We start from the raw sequence: 14,166 nt of genomic DNA on the forward strand, positions 1-14,166 counted from the left end.
ATAAGCAAATGAAGAACATGATACACGTTGCTGAAACAACCTCTATTGTTGGCTTAAGAATAGGCTCATGTACTCAACCACAGGGCCATGGAATTGAAAAACAAAGTTTTCAGCTGCCTCTTTTTCATAGGTAGACTACTGACCAATGTCCTCTTGGCCAGGGCAGCCACAAACACCTTTCAACTCCTCAACTTCAACCTTTTCAAGAAAAATTGGTTATTGATCTTTTACTACCCATTTTTCAATTGGAAAACTATCTTTGAAATATGCAACAACCTCTTATATTGGAGTGTCTGTTGAGAATTCTTGGCAAAAATATTTCTGCAACAATTTAGCTTTGGGCTCTTCTTGAAAAACTTGTTGTTGGGATATTTCTCCCAACTTACTTGTAAACAACTCCTTCTGCAGCTTCATGACCATTTCCCCCTCCTCTAAATCATATGAATCATACATTGGAGGAGATCCTTGATCCTGCTCTCTATGTGAAAGATATACATCATGGACTGGAGCCTCTTCTTCTTGTTCATCTTCCCATAACTGGGAGTATGGTAGCTCTTCCTCACTTCTCTCCGTCAAAGTGAAGAAGGAGAAACATCAGACTCAACTAAATAATCCCTCTGAGAGTCTCAATACATCTCAATGGTGTTTCCTTCTTCTCTTTCTTGATCATAGGAAGATGCTTCTTGATGTGAGTAGATATCTTCTTGGAATGAGCTCTCACATACATCTTCAGTAAGGTTATTTACCTCAGGAATATCTTCATCATTACAAAGTGTGCAACAATCTTCAAATAAAGCATTTGGTGGATAAAACCTTTTGAAATATTGATAGAATGTTGTATGAAAAGATTTCAAAGAAGATATGCTGCCACGAGGTATTGTTTTAAACCAAACTCTAGCATCCTCATCTAAAGACCACTTGAAAAACTTCATTTGTACATCTTCAAGAAAAATACCTTGTTGCTCCATCCATTCATGAAATTATTTGAGGTGTTGGTCAGGCCTTCTCTCTATGTTCTCACTGAATCTAGGTAAATAAGAATTCCACTCATGACATGTAGGGACATGATTGGGATAACCAACAATAAAAGAGAAATCCAGTGGGGAAAATTTGTTGGCCTGGAATGCAGGAAGGGACATCTTGAAAAACTCCCTATGTGATTGATTTCAGCTTCAAAATTAGAGAGATTTTTGGGTAGCTGTAGCATCTGAGTGAGTATGGGGCTACTTGAAAGCCGGGATGATCAAATAGAGATAGGGACAATGGATTTGCTAGGATTTTTACCATAAATTTGATAGTGGAGTCACTAAGGTGAGAGATCTTCAACCCACACTTCTTTTGCTCACCTAACAGGGGAAATGTAAAACTTTGTCGTACCCATGTAAAAATATTCTAGTTCGATCATCAGCAACTACGCTAGAAAGATGTTGTCACTTCAAATCACACCAGAAACACAGGTGTTGCAAGGGAGATAGAAAGCCACCTAGAGACAAACTCTAGATTGATTGTAGACCAGTGCATAGGGAATCTTAAATAGAGGAATGCTTCAAATATTATTTGTGAGGGGTTATCAACACTCCAATTGTCACATAAAAAAAGGTAATATGAGGGGCTTGGTTCAATAAGCCTTCACTGAGGTAGAATCAAGATAAATCATGGATCCAAATGTTGGGGGTATATTGGGGTAATATCAAAGAGAAATGGCTTCTTCCTTTGGTGGACGACACACAGAAATGAGACAGCTTAAAACTGAAGTCGTAGTAATGATTGAGAGGAGGAAAGGAAGGAGGGAAAAAGATGCACAGGGATGTAACAAACAAAATCCTAAGAAGCAATGTTCCAGCAGAAAGTGGAATTCAATGGATAGGGTTGTAAACAACACAGAATCCTAAACCATGGTTTTTCGGTGGAATGATAGAAATAGAGGCGTGCGAAAGAAGGTTTCAGATCAAACATGACATGGGTATCATTCTCTGCCAAAGCTAACATAGATCTGGGCTAATACAGGTCCTACAGGTTAATCAAATACACAAGTAAATCTATAATTTTACAGGTACTGCAATGCTAGTGAATAACACATGTAGGTCTGTGATAAGCACAGGTACTGTCTTCTATGAGAAGCTAAGATAAATCCATAGTTTGAAGAGGAACCAACTGCATTCATTATACTATTTCAAAGGAGGAAAAACAAAAATGAAATGATATTACCAAGAGGAACATGCTACACATTAATCATGCTTGGAATCAGCTAGGAAATTCCATTTGTCTCAAAGGGTCCAAATAACTAGTCCATACATTCAACACGATATCAGTGAAGCCCCCATGAATAAACAAATTATAACCAAATTGGCATCTCAGAATTCTGACCCTATGGGCGAGAAATTCTGGAACCTTTGTATAATGTTTCTTTCCCCTATTTATAAGAAGATGGGAAGATCTTGGGTTACGTTTAAAACAAATATCTTGGCCTGAGCTCCAGTAGTCTACTAGACTAGCTATCTCAGTCAGTGTAATGCTTAGTTTCACAAAGATTGCAATCAGGATCTACTCCCTTTCTTGGAAATAAGAAACTACAAAAAATAATAAGAAACGAGAGGAAGATGGAGGAAGAGGTCCTTTGTGGTTCCTGTAAAATCTTATGATCAAACCACGTCTCTGTCATCATGTGTCCTTCTGGCTATTCAACTGGTTCCCTGTCGCTTCTGCCTTTACTGCATGAATGACTCGTTCTCTGGAGTAGGGAGTGGGTCGACTGTAAGTGCCTGTCGCAGAGTAGAAATGGGGGCCTATCTCAGCAGTCCTTTACCAGGTATCAGAGTGGAGCTCCATGTTGTGCCATTAAGTTTTCCTGAGCCCCCCTTACTAGTCTACCGCTGCGCCACGCTTTCATTTAACACTTCAGCTGCCAACCCATCCACCTTAAGAGTCATGTACCATACTATCGGGGTTGTAGGGCAATGAGACTTTTACTCTTGAAAGCACTGCAGAACGACGGGCTCTGATGCTCCCTGGCCCCCTTTGGTTTAGCCCCTTTCTGCTTTTCTTATCATATGACTGGGGGCTATAACTAGGGGCTTAGCCCTCGGGTGCTAAGGCCTTCAAGCTCCTATTGATCCAAGATCTTTTTCTTATAGATGTGTTAAAGAATTACATGCGTAAATTGTAGCTTAAACATAGAAATTTAATGTGCACATGAGAGAAGAGGAGAAACACATAAATCATGAAAGAAGACAACAAGACTTGATAACGGAGTTCGTCTGACTTGGACTGCGTCTCCGGGCCCTACTCGATCAATGGGGAGGCCTTCATTCATTAAGTGGCATGAGAAAAAAGAGTACAAGCATCAGTTATAAAAAGGAGTTTTATACCTCCATATTGAAAAATGGCCGAAAAATGCAGAACTTTGATTGAGAAATGGACAGTGCCATTGCCTTCGCAGCATTGAGAAATACTGAAACCATATAAAATTTGTCAAAATATGACAAAGTGAAATTTCGGCCCTCCTGCAAAATTTTGCCTCGAAATGCGTGCACTTCCTCCTCCCCTTTGGCGCACTGATAAATTGCGTTTAAATATAAATTCGCTAGCAGACTTACCAAAGGAGTTGTTTGGCATGCTGGTTAAGGATCCGATCAATATGGAGGAGGTCAGGCGATCAAACCCTGCCTCCTTTTTTCATACATCACAATTTAAATTTAAGCAAACTCCATTTTTTTTAACTTATGGGTTGGGCTAGGCCCACCTTGGGCAACCCACCCCCCGGGTACCTGCCTCCGCCCACATTCCTTTTTAAGTGCCTAGGTCTGCACCCCAAGGCCGACCCACCACCTGAATGGTTGCATCTGTTACATGGCTCCATAGTGTGGGTTGTGGGGTGGCAGGGCCATGGCCACCCACCCCATTTGTTTATTGTTGGTTCCGTGGAAGGGATTGGGGGTCGTGGCCCACCCCTCCACCTATGTATATTGCTGTTACAGTACGGGTTGAGGTGGCGGGGTTGATGGCTCGCCACCCTTTTTTTTATTTTTATTTTTCGTTTAAATAAAACAAATTGCAGATTTTTGAAAATTTGGTCCTTGACCGTAGGAGTCATTTTATCCAGGTGATAATTTTTCCCAGAATCTGCCCGGAGTTGGCCAGATTTCGTCTGCCAGAAAAAGTCTAAATTGTGCCTTCATTAATCTTTCCCATTCATAAAAAATTCAACTGAACTTTGAATACCTCTATCTCCTTCATTCAGAATCGGATTGGAGTGTCGTTTGCACCATTGGAATCAGGGCGACAAGTACTTCTATATGATGTCAAGTTCATCATATTTCTGTAGCTTTTAATTTTGATATTTTTCCATGCCACTGGTGTCTGGAGATCCACCTAGATCAATCCTCCCCATTGAGGAGCTTTTGGACTACCAAAAGCTTTATTAGTCAATTTGCAAGTGAGGGAATTGTTCACTCACTCTTTCTTTTTGCATCCATTTTGCCTCGCTAGGGTGCATCCCCTTGAAACCAACTTGAAGGTATTCTACATCTCCTTGTCGTGAAGTCCTTGTTTTTCTATAAAGGATGATGTCTTCAGGTAACTCATTGAGATACTTTAGTGCAAATTCATCAACTGTAGGAACCGTGCCCACCTCTTCAATGTCCATAATTAGTGATGGCTCATACAACTTTAAGTTTTCCACATTCAATATGGAGTACATTAGCATATATATCGGCAAATCGAGACAGAAGGCATTGTTTCCAATATTCTCCAAGATGGTGAATGGACCATACCGGATTGGTCACAACTTCTTCCCTTCTCCCTTCATCCTGTCCTTGTTGATATGGAACCACACTTTGTCGCCCACTTGAAATTGATGGTCGACTCAATGTTTGTCATGTCGAGCCGTGTATCGAGCTTGAATTTTCTCCAATTGCTCCTGTACTACTTGGTGAATCAATTGGATCTACTAAATGAACTGTTGCACTTTGTACCTGTCATCACGTCCATTGGATTCATCTTCCCTTCCGAAGACCATATCAAAAGGGTCTTTTGGCAGGTAGCCAAAACATGTCTCAAATGGTGAATGATACATAGATGAGTGCATTTCTCGGTTGTAGGAATTTTTCACATATGGAAGATGCTCATCCCACAACTTAGGATGTTTCCCGAAATAGCCTCGTAACAAGTGTACCACGGTGCAGTTGACAACCTCTATCTGTTTGTCAGTCTGTGGATGAAATTTCGTGCTTCTTTTCAACTTGGTGTCCATCATCTTCCACAAGCTAGTCCAAAACTCTCCGAGAAAGCAAGAGTCCCGATCTGACACAGTCGATGTGGGAAACCCAAAATGGACCCAAACATGCTGAAAGAAAAGATAAGCAGTCTACTCTACAGTGATCTACTTTTTACAAGGCATTAAAATACGCATCTTACTAAAATTGTCAATGACGACATACAAATAGTCGTGATTTTTCCTAGACAAAGGCAAACCTCCTACAAAATCCATCGACACACTTTCCCATGGACGACTCAGAATAGGGAGTGGTGTGTAAGCCCAAGTTTTCTATTAGAGGGCTTTGAAACAGAACACATTACAAATCCCTTTACATAACGAGTCACAATGTTCTTCATATGAAGCCAAAAAAAAAATCTTTGTACATGACACAAAGTTTTTTCAATACCAAAATGAAAAGACACAAAGGGAGGTGTGGGCCTCCTGGATTACATGTACCCTTTCTCCTATGGGTATGCACAACTTACCAAGGTGATACAATAGTTTCCCCTGCAAGTGATAGTTTTCCACCTGTGAACCATGGGTTATTTTTGCGTAAATCTCCTTAAAGTCATCATCGTTAGCATATTGTTCAGCATAACTTTCAAAAGATAATGAGGAATTATGAAAAATAACAGAAGCAGAAATAGGAGGGTGAGATAAAATATCAGCCACTTTGTTGCTAGTGCCCTTCTTATACTTTATTACCAGATGAAACTGCTAAAGAAAACCCATCCACCTGAAATGATGAGATTGCTGCAACTTGGTTTGTGACTGAAGATACTGCAAGGGATGATGATTTGTATGGATGATGGTCTCCTTGTCAATCAGGTAGCGTTTCCACTTTTTCACACTCTGGACCAAGGCATATAACTCCTTGTCATAAGTGGGAAAGTTTATCTCAGCCTGAGAGAACTTCTCTGAATGGTAACATATCGACTTCTTTTTCTGCATCAGTACAACTCCAATGGCATATCCGTTGGCGTATCTCTTGATCTCGAATGGCTGTTGGAGATCTAGTAAGGCCAAGACTGGTACGGTGCTAATATTTTCTTTCAATGTTTCAAAGGACTTCTGCTGCTTCCCTCCCCATTGAAAGACTTGCTTTACACTTGTCAATGTGTGTAAATGTGCTACAATAATAGAGAAATTGGCAATAAATCTCCTCCAATAATATACTGCAACCAAAAATCTATGAACCTCGGTTACACTAGTAGGCTTAGGCCAATTTACAATTGCTTGAACTTTAGAAGGATCAATTTTTAGGTGACCATGACCAATAATATGACCTAGGTAAACCAAAGAGGTTTTCCCAAACTCACATTTTGAAAATTTTACATAGATCTTTTCTTTTTTCAATACATCAAGCACTTTCTTCACATGGCATACATGTTCATTCCAACTTTTACTAAAGACAAGAATGTCATCTAGATATACAAGAAAAAATTCATCAATGAAAGGCCTAAAGAGATCATTCATGGCCCTCATGAAAGTGGATGGAGCATTGCAAAGTTCGAATGGCATCACTGTCCATTCAAACAACCCCTGTTTGGTCTTGAAGGTGGTTTTCCACACATCCTGCTCTGCAATTTGGACCTTGTGATAACCACTACGCAAATCCAGTTTGGTGAAATAGATAGAATTCTTTAACTAATCTAATAAGTCATCAATGCAGGGAAGAGGGTAATGATTTTTCACCATGATTTTGTTTAGTGCTTGATAATCCACGCACATCCTCCATGTGCTATCTTTCTTTGGCACTAAGACAATCGGTGAGCTGCGTGGAGAAGTCCTCGCTGTAATGACCCCTTGGTTCAATAGTTCCTGCACCTGCTTTTTTATCTCCTCCATCTCAATGGTCGACATCCTGTATATGCCAATATTTGGTAAAGGAGCATCATGCTGCAAATGAATCTCATGTTGGATTTCCCTCTTCGAAGGTAATCCCCTTGGTTCCTGAAACATCTCATCATATTTAGAAATTAATTCACATAATTCCTTTTTATGCACATGATCACAACCCTGGAAAGCATCGAATAATTCTGCATCTTTTGTGATTTGGTATTTTTTTTCATGACAGAAGAAGATTGCCTTTCTATCATATAGATATGGTCTCCCTAACACCATGGCACAAATATCCAATGTTATCACATCAAGTTTTACCTCATCCACTAACTTAGAAGCGATCACAAATTTAACCTTGCACTGCTTAGTTACATTCAGTTTTGCTTTATCATGTATCCATCCAAGTGGGTAAGGTTTTGGATGTGGTTTGGTTTCCATGCCTAGCTTCTTTACCAAGGACTATAAAATTAAGTTTGGTTGGGATATGGTATCAAATAGAGTTTCCACTTTTGTATGATTTATGATAACTCTAATATGAAATAGCTCAATTCTCTTTCGTTCATTAGGAAGAGACTCATCTATTGAACTAGTGCCTTCATGTGATTAAGAATTAACATGAGGTGTAAGAGTACCTTTTGTTCCTGCTGTTGTGATCAATGCTTCATCTCCCGAATTGGATCTAAGGTCTTGCTGTACAGTTTCCACTATCTTTTGCTTGCCTTTTCCTCCATATTTCTTTGATATTTTTCCTGGGTATAGTTTCCAACAATGATCATCGTCATGACCTTCCTTTTTGCAGTGAGTGCAATAAGGTCTTTCTCCTTCATCTTTCGTGGTTGATGCCATCCTATTCTCCTTTCCTTTCCCTTTCACTTTGGGTTTTCCATTTGTAGGTTTGAAAGGTGGTTTCTTGAAATGATCATCTCTTTCGTTTTTGCCCCTATTCTCAAGATGGATGGCCTTTACACTGGCCGAGTCAATAGTAGTTGGTTCAAACAATAATAACGAATGTCTAAGGTAACTATGTAATGACCCAATATACTTAGTTACTACTTCAGGTGAGTCAAGTGCAATTCCCAAATTAAGTGCTTGTTTTCTAATTCCCTCTATAAAGCTTTGAACATCCTGACCTTTGCCTTGCCTTAAGTATTTCCAATCCATTAAGGATTTTTGTTTATAACCCAAGGATAACATTTTTCCTTTAATGTGGAAATGAAATTAAGCCATGAGGAAAGAAGATTACCCACACTCTTACTACTTCGCAATTTGTTCTCCCACCAAATGAGAGAGGTGCTACTAAGCCGAAGAGAGGCCATCTAAATATTTGCCTCGTCCTCTTTGATTTGCTAAATCCTGCAGTAGATTTCAATCTACCTAATCCAGTTATTAACCTTTTCTGCATTATTTTCACCATTAAACATGGAAAGATCAAATTTGACATATAATTTAAAGAAAGGTTTCTTATATGCATCCCTTGAATTTCTATGATGATGGTGATGAGAGGAAGAAGAAATTTCACTCATGGAAGGAGAAGGAGGGGGTTCTTCTTCACCATTTCCATGCATTGAACCTTGTTCTTCTGCCTTTTTCCCTTCTGCTTTCTCCAGTCTTCAAAGCAAATGACCTACATTTTCTGCCATTACATAGAATGTTTTTCAGAAATTGAGCTCCTCTTCATAACGAGCCTCTTCATCTGCCATGTTTCTCCTTCGATGTGCACACCCCGCTTCGAGATAGAAAGACTTTAGTTTCCCTTCACCTCTTCGGAGCTTGTTTCTTGTTAGCATACAAACATGCAATTCACATCTAAAAAAGACTTGCTCTGATACCACTTGATCCAAGATCTTTTGCTTATAGATGTGTTAAAGAATTACATGCATAAATTGTAGCTTAAACATAGAAATTTAATGTTCACATGAGAGAAGAGGAGAAACACATAAAGCATGAAAGAAGACAACAAGACTTGATAACGAAGTTTGTCCGACTTGGACTATGTCTTTGGGCCCTGCTCGATTAATGGGGAGGCTTTCATTCATTAAGTGGCATGAGAAAAAAGTGTACAAGCATCAATTACGAAAAGGAATTGTATACCTCCATACTAAAAAATGGCCAAAAAACACATAAATATCATGGAGAAATAGACAAAACCATTGCATTCGTGTTGTCGAGAAATGCTGAAACCATATAAAATTTGTCAAAATCTGACAAAGTGAAATTTCGGCCCTCCTGCAAAATTCTGCCTCAAACTGTGTGCATTGCCTCCTCCACCTGGCGGCACTAATAAACTGTGTTTAAATATAAATTCTTTGGTGGACTTCCCAAAGGAGTCGATTGGCATGTTGGTTAAGGATCTGATTAATATGGAGGAGGTCAAGTGGTCAAACCCCGCCTCCTCCTTTTTTATACATCACATTTTAAATTTAAACAAATTCCTCTTCTTTAACTTATGGGTTGGGTTGGGCCTGCCTTGGGCGGTCTGCCCCCCTGTACTTGCCTCCACCCACATTCCTTTCTAAGTGGCTAGGTGTGCGCCCCAAGGCCGGCCCACCACCTTAATGGTTGCATCCGTTACATGGTTCCACAGTGTGGGTTGTCGGGTGGCGGGGTGATGGCCACCCACCCCATTTGTTTGTCATTGGTTCCGTGGAAGGGTTTGGGGGTCGTGGCCCACCCCTCCACCTATGTATATTTCTGTTACAGTACGGGTTGGGGTGGCAGGGTTGATGACCCGCCACCCCTTTTATATATATATATATATATATATATATATTTTTTTTTTTTTTTTCGTTTAAATATAACAAATTGCATATTTTTGAAAATTTGGTTTTTGACCGTAGGATTCATTTTATCCAGGTGATAATTTTGCCCAGAATCTGGCTGGAGTTGGCCGGATTTCATCCGAAAAAATTCTAAATTGTGCCTTCATTAATACTGCCCAGTCATCAAAAAGTCAACTCAATTTTTACTACCTCTATCTCCTTCATCTAGACTCGAGTTGGAGTGTCGTTTGCACCGTTGGAATCAGGGCAATGAGTACTTCGATCTGATGTCTAGTTCATCGTCTTTACACCACTTTGAATTTTGAGCTTTTTCCATGCCACTAGTGTTTGGAGATCCACCTGGAACACCTATACGGAGAGCTTTTTCCTTTGTTACCTTGAATACCACATCCTGGCACTTGATACGCTGCCCCTTGACATGGTGATCACCGATCGCCGGGATCGAGCCCACCAAAGATATCACAATCACAACCCGGGAGAGGAAGACCCTTTCACTTCTTTTCATAGCATGGGCTGACTTGTCTGGATGTGAAATACTTATTGGCTGGAACACATGAAATATTGCATCCGAGAAGAAACCCCCGCATATCACAATCGCAAGCCGGGGAGACTTTGGTGTAGGAGCAGTTTAACCTGTAAAGTCACTTATCACTGATCTGCGGGGGCTGACGTCACCACTACCACGTGTCCCCCTATGAGTGGTGACACGTTTCACCTGGAAATGACCCTGTAGGACCCCTGAAAATGTTGATTATGAGTGACACGTGTCCTCCGTACTTGTCGCATCACCTTCCATACTGCCACATGGAGGAGAGAGAAAGGGTCCACCCAGCCTTGATTTTTCCATGCATTTCCTTTGTTAATCTTTTTCGGCCTCCCCCAACACTTTTACACTCGATCACAAATCAACGATATCGTGTGATGTTGCGGGACCATGGGACTGTGGGACTGCGGGATCACAAGACTGCTAGACTGTAGGTAGTGTGCCACGTGGTCCCCCAAAGGAGAGAGAAAGGGGGGTCTGCCTGCCCTTGGTTTTTCAATTATTGTTAGTTTAAATCGACCTCTTCCATCCCCAACACTAACACTATCGGCATGTTTTTCCCCTGCAATTCCTTAAGGATGGCCCATCGGGTATTGTAGGGGCCATGCAGGACTACGGGATGCAGGACTGTGAGACTGCAAGATTGCAAGACTCCAGGACTATAGGACTACAGGATCACGGTACTGCGAGACTGCAAGATCGCGGTACTGCGGGAATGCGACATGGTTGATATTCGAGACTGCGGGATGCGACACTTCCCACCGCCGAATGTCGATAAGCCATACCTCCACATGGAGGAGAGAGAATGGGATGACCCTGCCATGGTTTTTTCCCGCATTTACTTTATAAACTCTTTTTGACCTCCTCCGGTGATGTTACACTATATTTCAAATTGCAACACCACGAGGCTTTAAATTTAGGACCCCGCCGATCACCAATACATCGATCTGCTAATGTGCCGATGATGAGGGACTGCGAGGCTGGGACTATGATATCGGTGATTGGTACCATAACCCACCGATAAACCATATGCCTATGCCCAGGACCCCTCTGATAGCCAATTTACGATTTCAATAGGCTCCCAGGTCCGCGATATTGCGATTTGCCTTCATAATTGGTCATTTCTCTTTGTTTTTTGTGCTTTATAATGGTAACTTCAACATGCTCTAACTTCTACTCCAGGAGTCCATTTTTGGACTTCCATATACCATTAGAAATATTTTTCCGACCAATAGGAAATGGAGAGTGTCTGATTAAGCTCTGGTAGATTTTTTGGCTCAAAATTAGCATGAAACTTCATTGTTATTTGGCATTTTAAACAACTAATGACTGATAAAGCAGTGAGTGACAATGTGATCTACTATATAGAGGACTAGAATGTTTCAACATTCTTGACATTTCAATTGTCTCATTTCTCCCTCAATGGTTAGATGACCAACACATCAAATGATAGATCTTCCACTGTAGTCAAAGGCCGCAGAAATAACCAGACCTCATGCATGAGATAACCTAGAAATGTTTTGCTACTCCATGGTTCTATCACAGGGTTTGAGGTGAATCCTTGGATCACAACAGTGAGAAGAAGAGCACAATGCACTCCAAAACCCATGGCCTCCATCACGTCTCCCTTAATTCACGTAACTTATGGATTAGTCAAAACCAAACAAAGTGTTGTCATTTTTGTTTATACGATTTTTAAACTCAAGTTTAAATAATTGAATTGAATCTACATTTTATCATATATGATTTTGATTATTTCATTTATTGATGTTGTAAAGAATAATTTCAAAGTATGTTATAAAGGATTCAAATGTACACCCATTTATTTTTGGATTTAATTTGTTCACTCATGAAGCTTTCAAGTTCTTTGTATCATCTTTTATATAGATTTATTTCTAATTGATGGAGTTGAAGTTGTTAGTTATTCTTCATTATAAAGTATGTAGGATTCCATGTTTTAGTTATTGCATATGCCTACCCACTGATAAGTATCACAATATGAGCTACTATTGTATCATTGCTATATGTGACTCATATAATTAGACTTAGTTACCTCTTTTGCTTCCTGCTATGCTATATTACTTCTTCTTGAGTCACCATACCTAAGCATAAAAGTGAAACTAATGCTTGGATAAAGTCCCCCACCACATCTCATTTTGCCTCTCACCTTGGAATGTTGTTTAGAAAAAATGGGGCACTCATTACCTATTCAAGGTTTGTATTAACATTCAATCCCTTTATCTAGTCCACAATTGGTTGGGATGCTTTGGTTCCTCAGCAACCTAATTTGTGTTTGGTGGTTAGTTACTACAATTCACAATCATAGCACATCGAACATCTTCCCATTACCTTTCCTTTTGTCAAGAGACCCTAGACACTACCATTTTGGTGGATGAAAGTGCTCATTGTGGCCTTGTAATCTAATTGAAGGAAAGACACATCATAGCCTATTTCACTGGTAGTCCATCTGAAAAAATCTTTTACTATTTTCAAGAAATTTCATTGTAATGAGGCAACAATGGGTTTGTTGATTGATTTGTTATAGTGCATAGGTTGTTTTATCTTCACTTCAAGAGGGTGTTTCTATTTTTCTATTAGGAGTAATTTCCTTGACCTTACAAAGAAAACAATAACACCCACCTTTACATGATTGTTGGAGAGCAAGGCACAAAGAATTTGAGCTTGGCATTGAAAATATTAAACAAGTTAAGCCTTCAAGAAAAGAACTGTAGCTAATCCTTGTGTGTCGACCTACTAATAATAATAGAGAAACCAAATCAAAATATTATTTATTCTTGCCATTGTTAGTTGTTTTTTCTACACAAGCTACATAATATGAGAACATAGGCTTTGTAGCTAGTCATAAGACAAAGATGTTTAAACAATATACATAAACAAAGATCATATTTTAATTCCACAAGGTATTTGAGATAGTGAAGAAAATGGGATATAAGTCCCTCATTTATGGATAATAACATATTGGAGTAGTTGAATCCTTGACCATGACATGGATACCAAAACTTTAAAGTGAAATTCAACTCAAGATGGGTGAATCAAACAAAGAAAGGTTGGAAAACCTATCTGCCATCGATGTTTAGCTTTAAGAAGAAAACAAGAACATGAATGAAAAGGTTATAATGAATGACCAAAAGATGGTAGATATGAAATATAACCTTAGGACTTTGAGAAAATTTTTTATATTTCTAAATTACTATTTTGATGAATGTCAAGACTCCCTCACAATAATCATGATAGATTGGGACAAAAGCAAAGTGTATCTTGTGCAATTGGTAGAGATAGTCATCCAAATGGATAGTTGGCAACAAGATAGGTTCACTCAAACAATGGATTAGTTGCAACTAAATTTTTTCTATAAGGAATATGAATTGGAAAAGATACAAATAGTTATCCAAATGACTAAGGAAGAAAATCCACGTTCCATTTTCAGCAATGAGCTTAGCACCCTGACCAAGACAAATTTGTTAAACTCACCTACATCAACCATTTTCCAATACCATTTTTGATGATTTTTAAAAGAATACAAGACACAATGGTTTGAAAGTTTTAAGCTATAAGGGTTGTGATGGACAAGGGCTAGCACGAGAACATAATGCATCCTAAGCTCCATTGTAGTTGAACTAAGGCTCAAGCATGAAGGTCTAGGTTTTGATGGTAAAGTAGAAAAAGCCATGAACACTGATATCACATTTGTGAAGAAAAAATAAATCGAAGAATTGGCCTAC

The sequence above is a fragment of the Pinus tabuliformis genome, chromosome 8 (genome assembly GCF_031772625.1).
Source record: "Pinus tabuliformis cultivar Carrire ecotype Pingquan chromosome 8, CPIR1, whole genome shotgun sequence".
Taxonomy (NCBI): Eukaryota; Viridiplantae; Streptophyta; class Pinopsida; order Pinales; family Pinaceae; genus Pinus; species Pinus tabuliformis.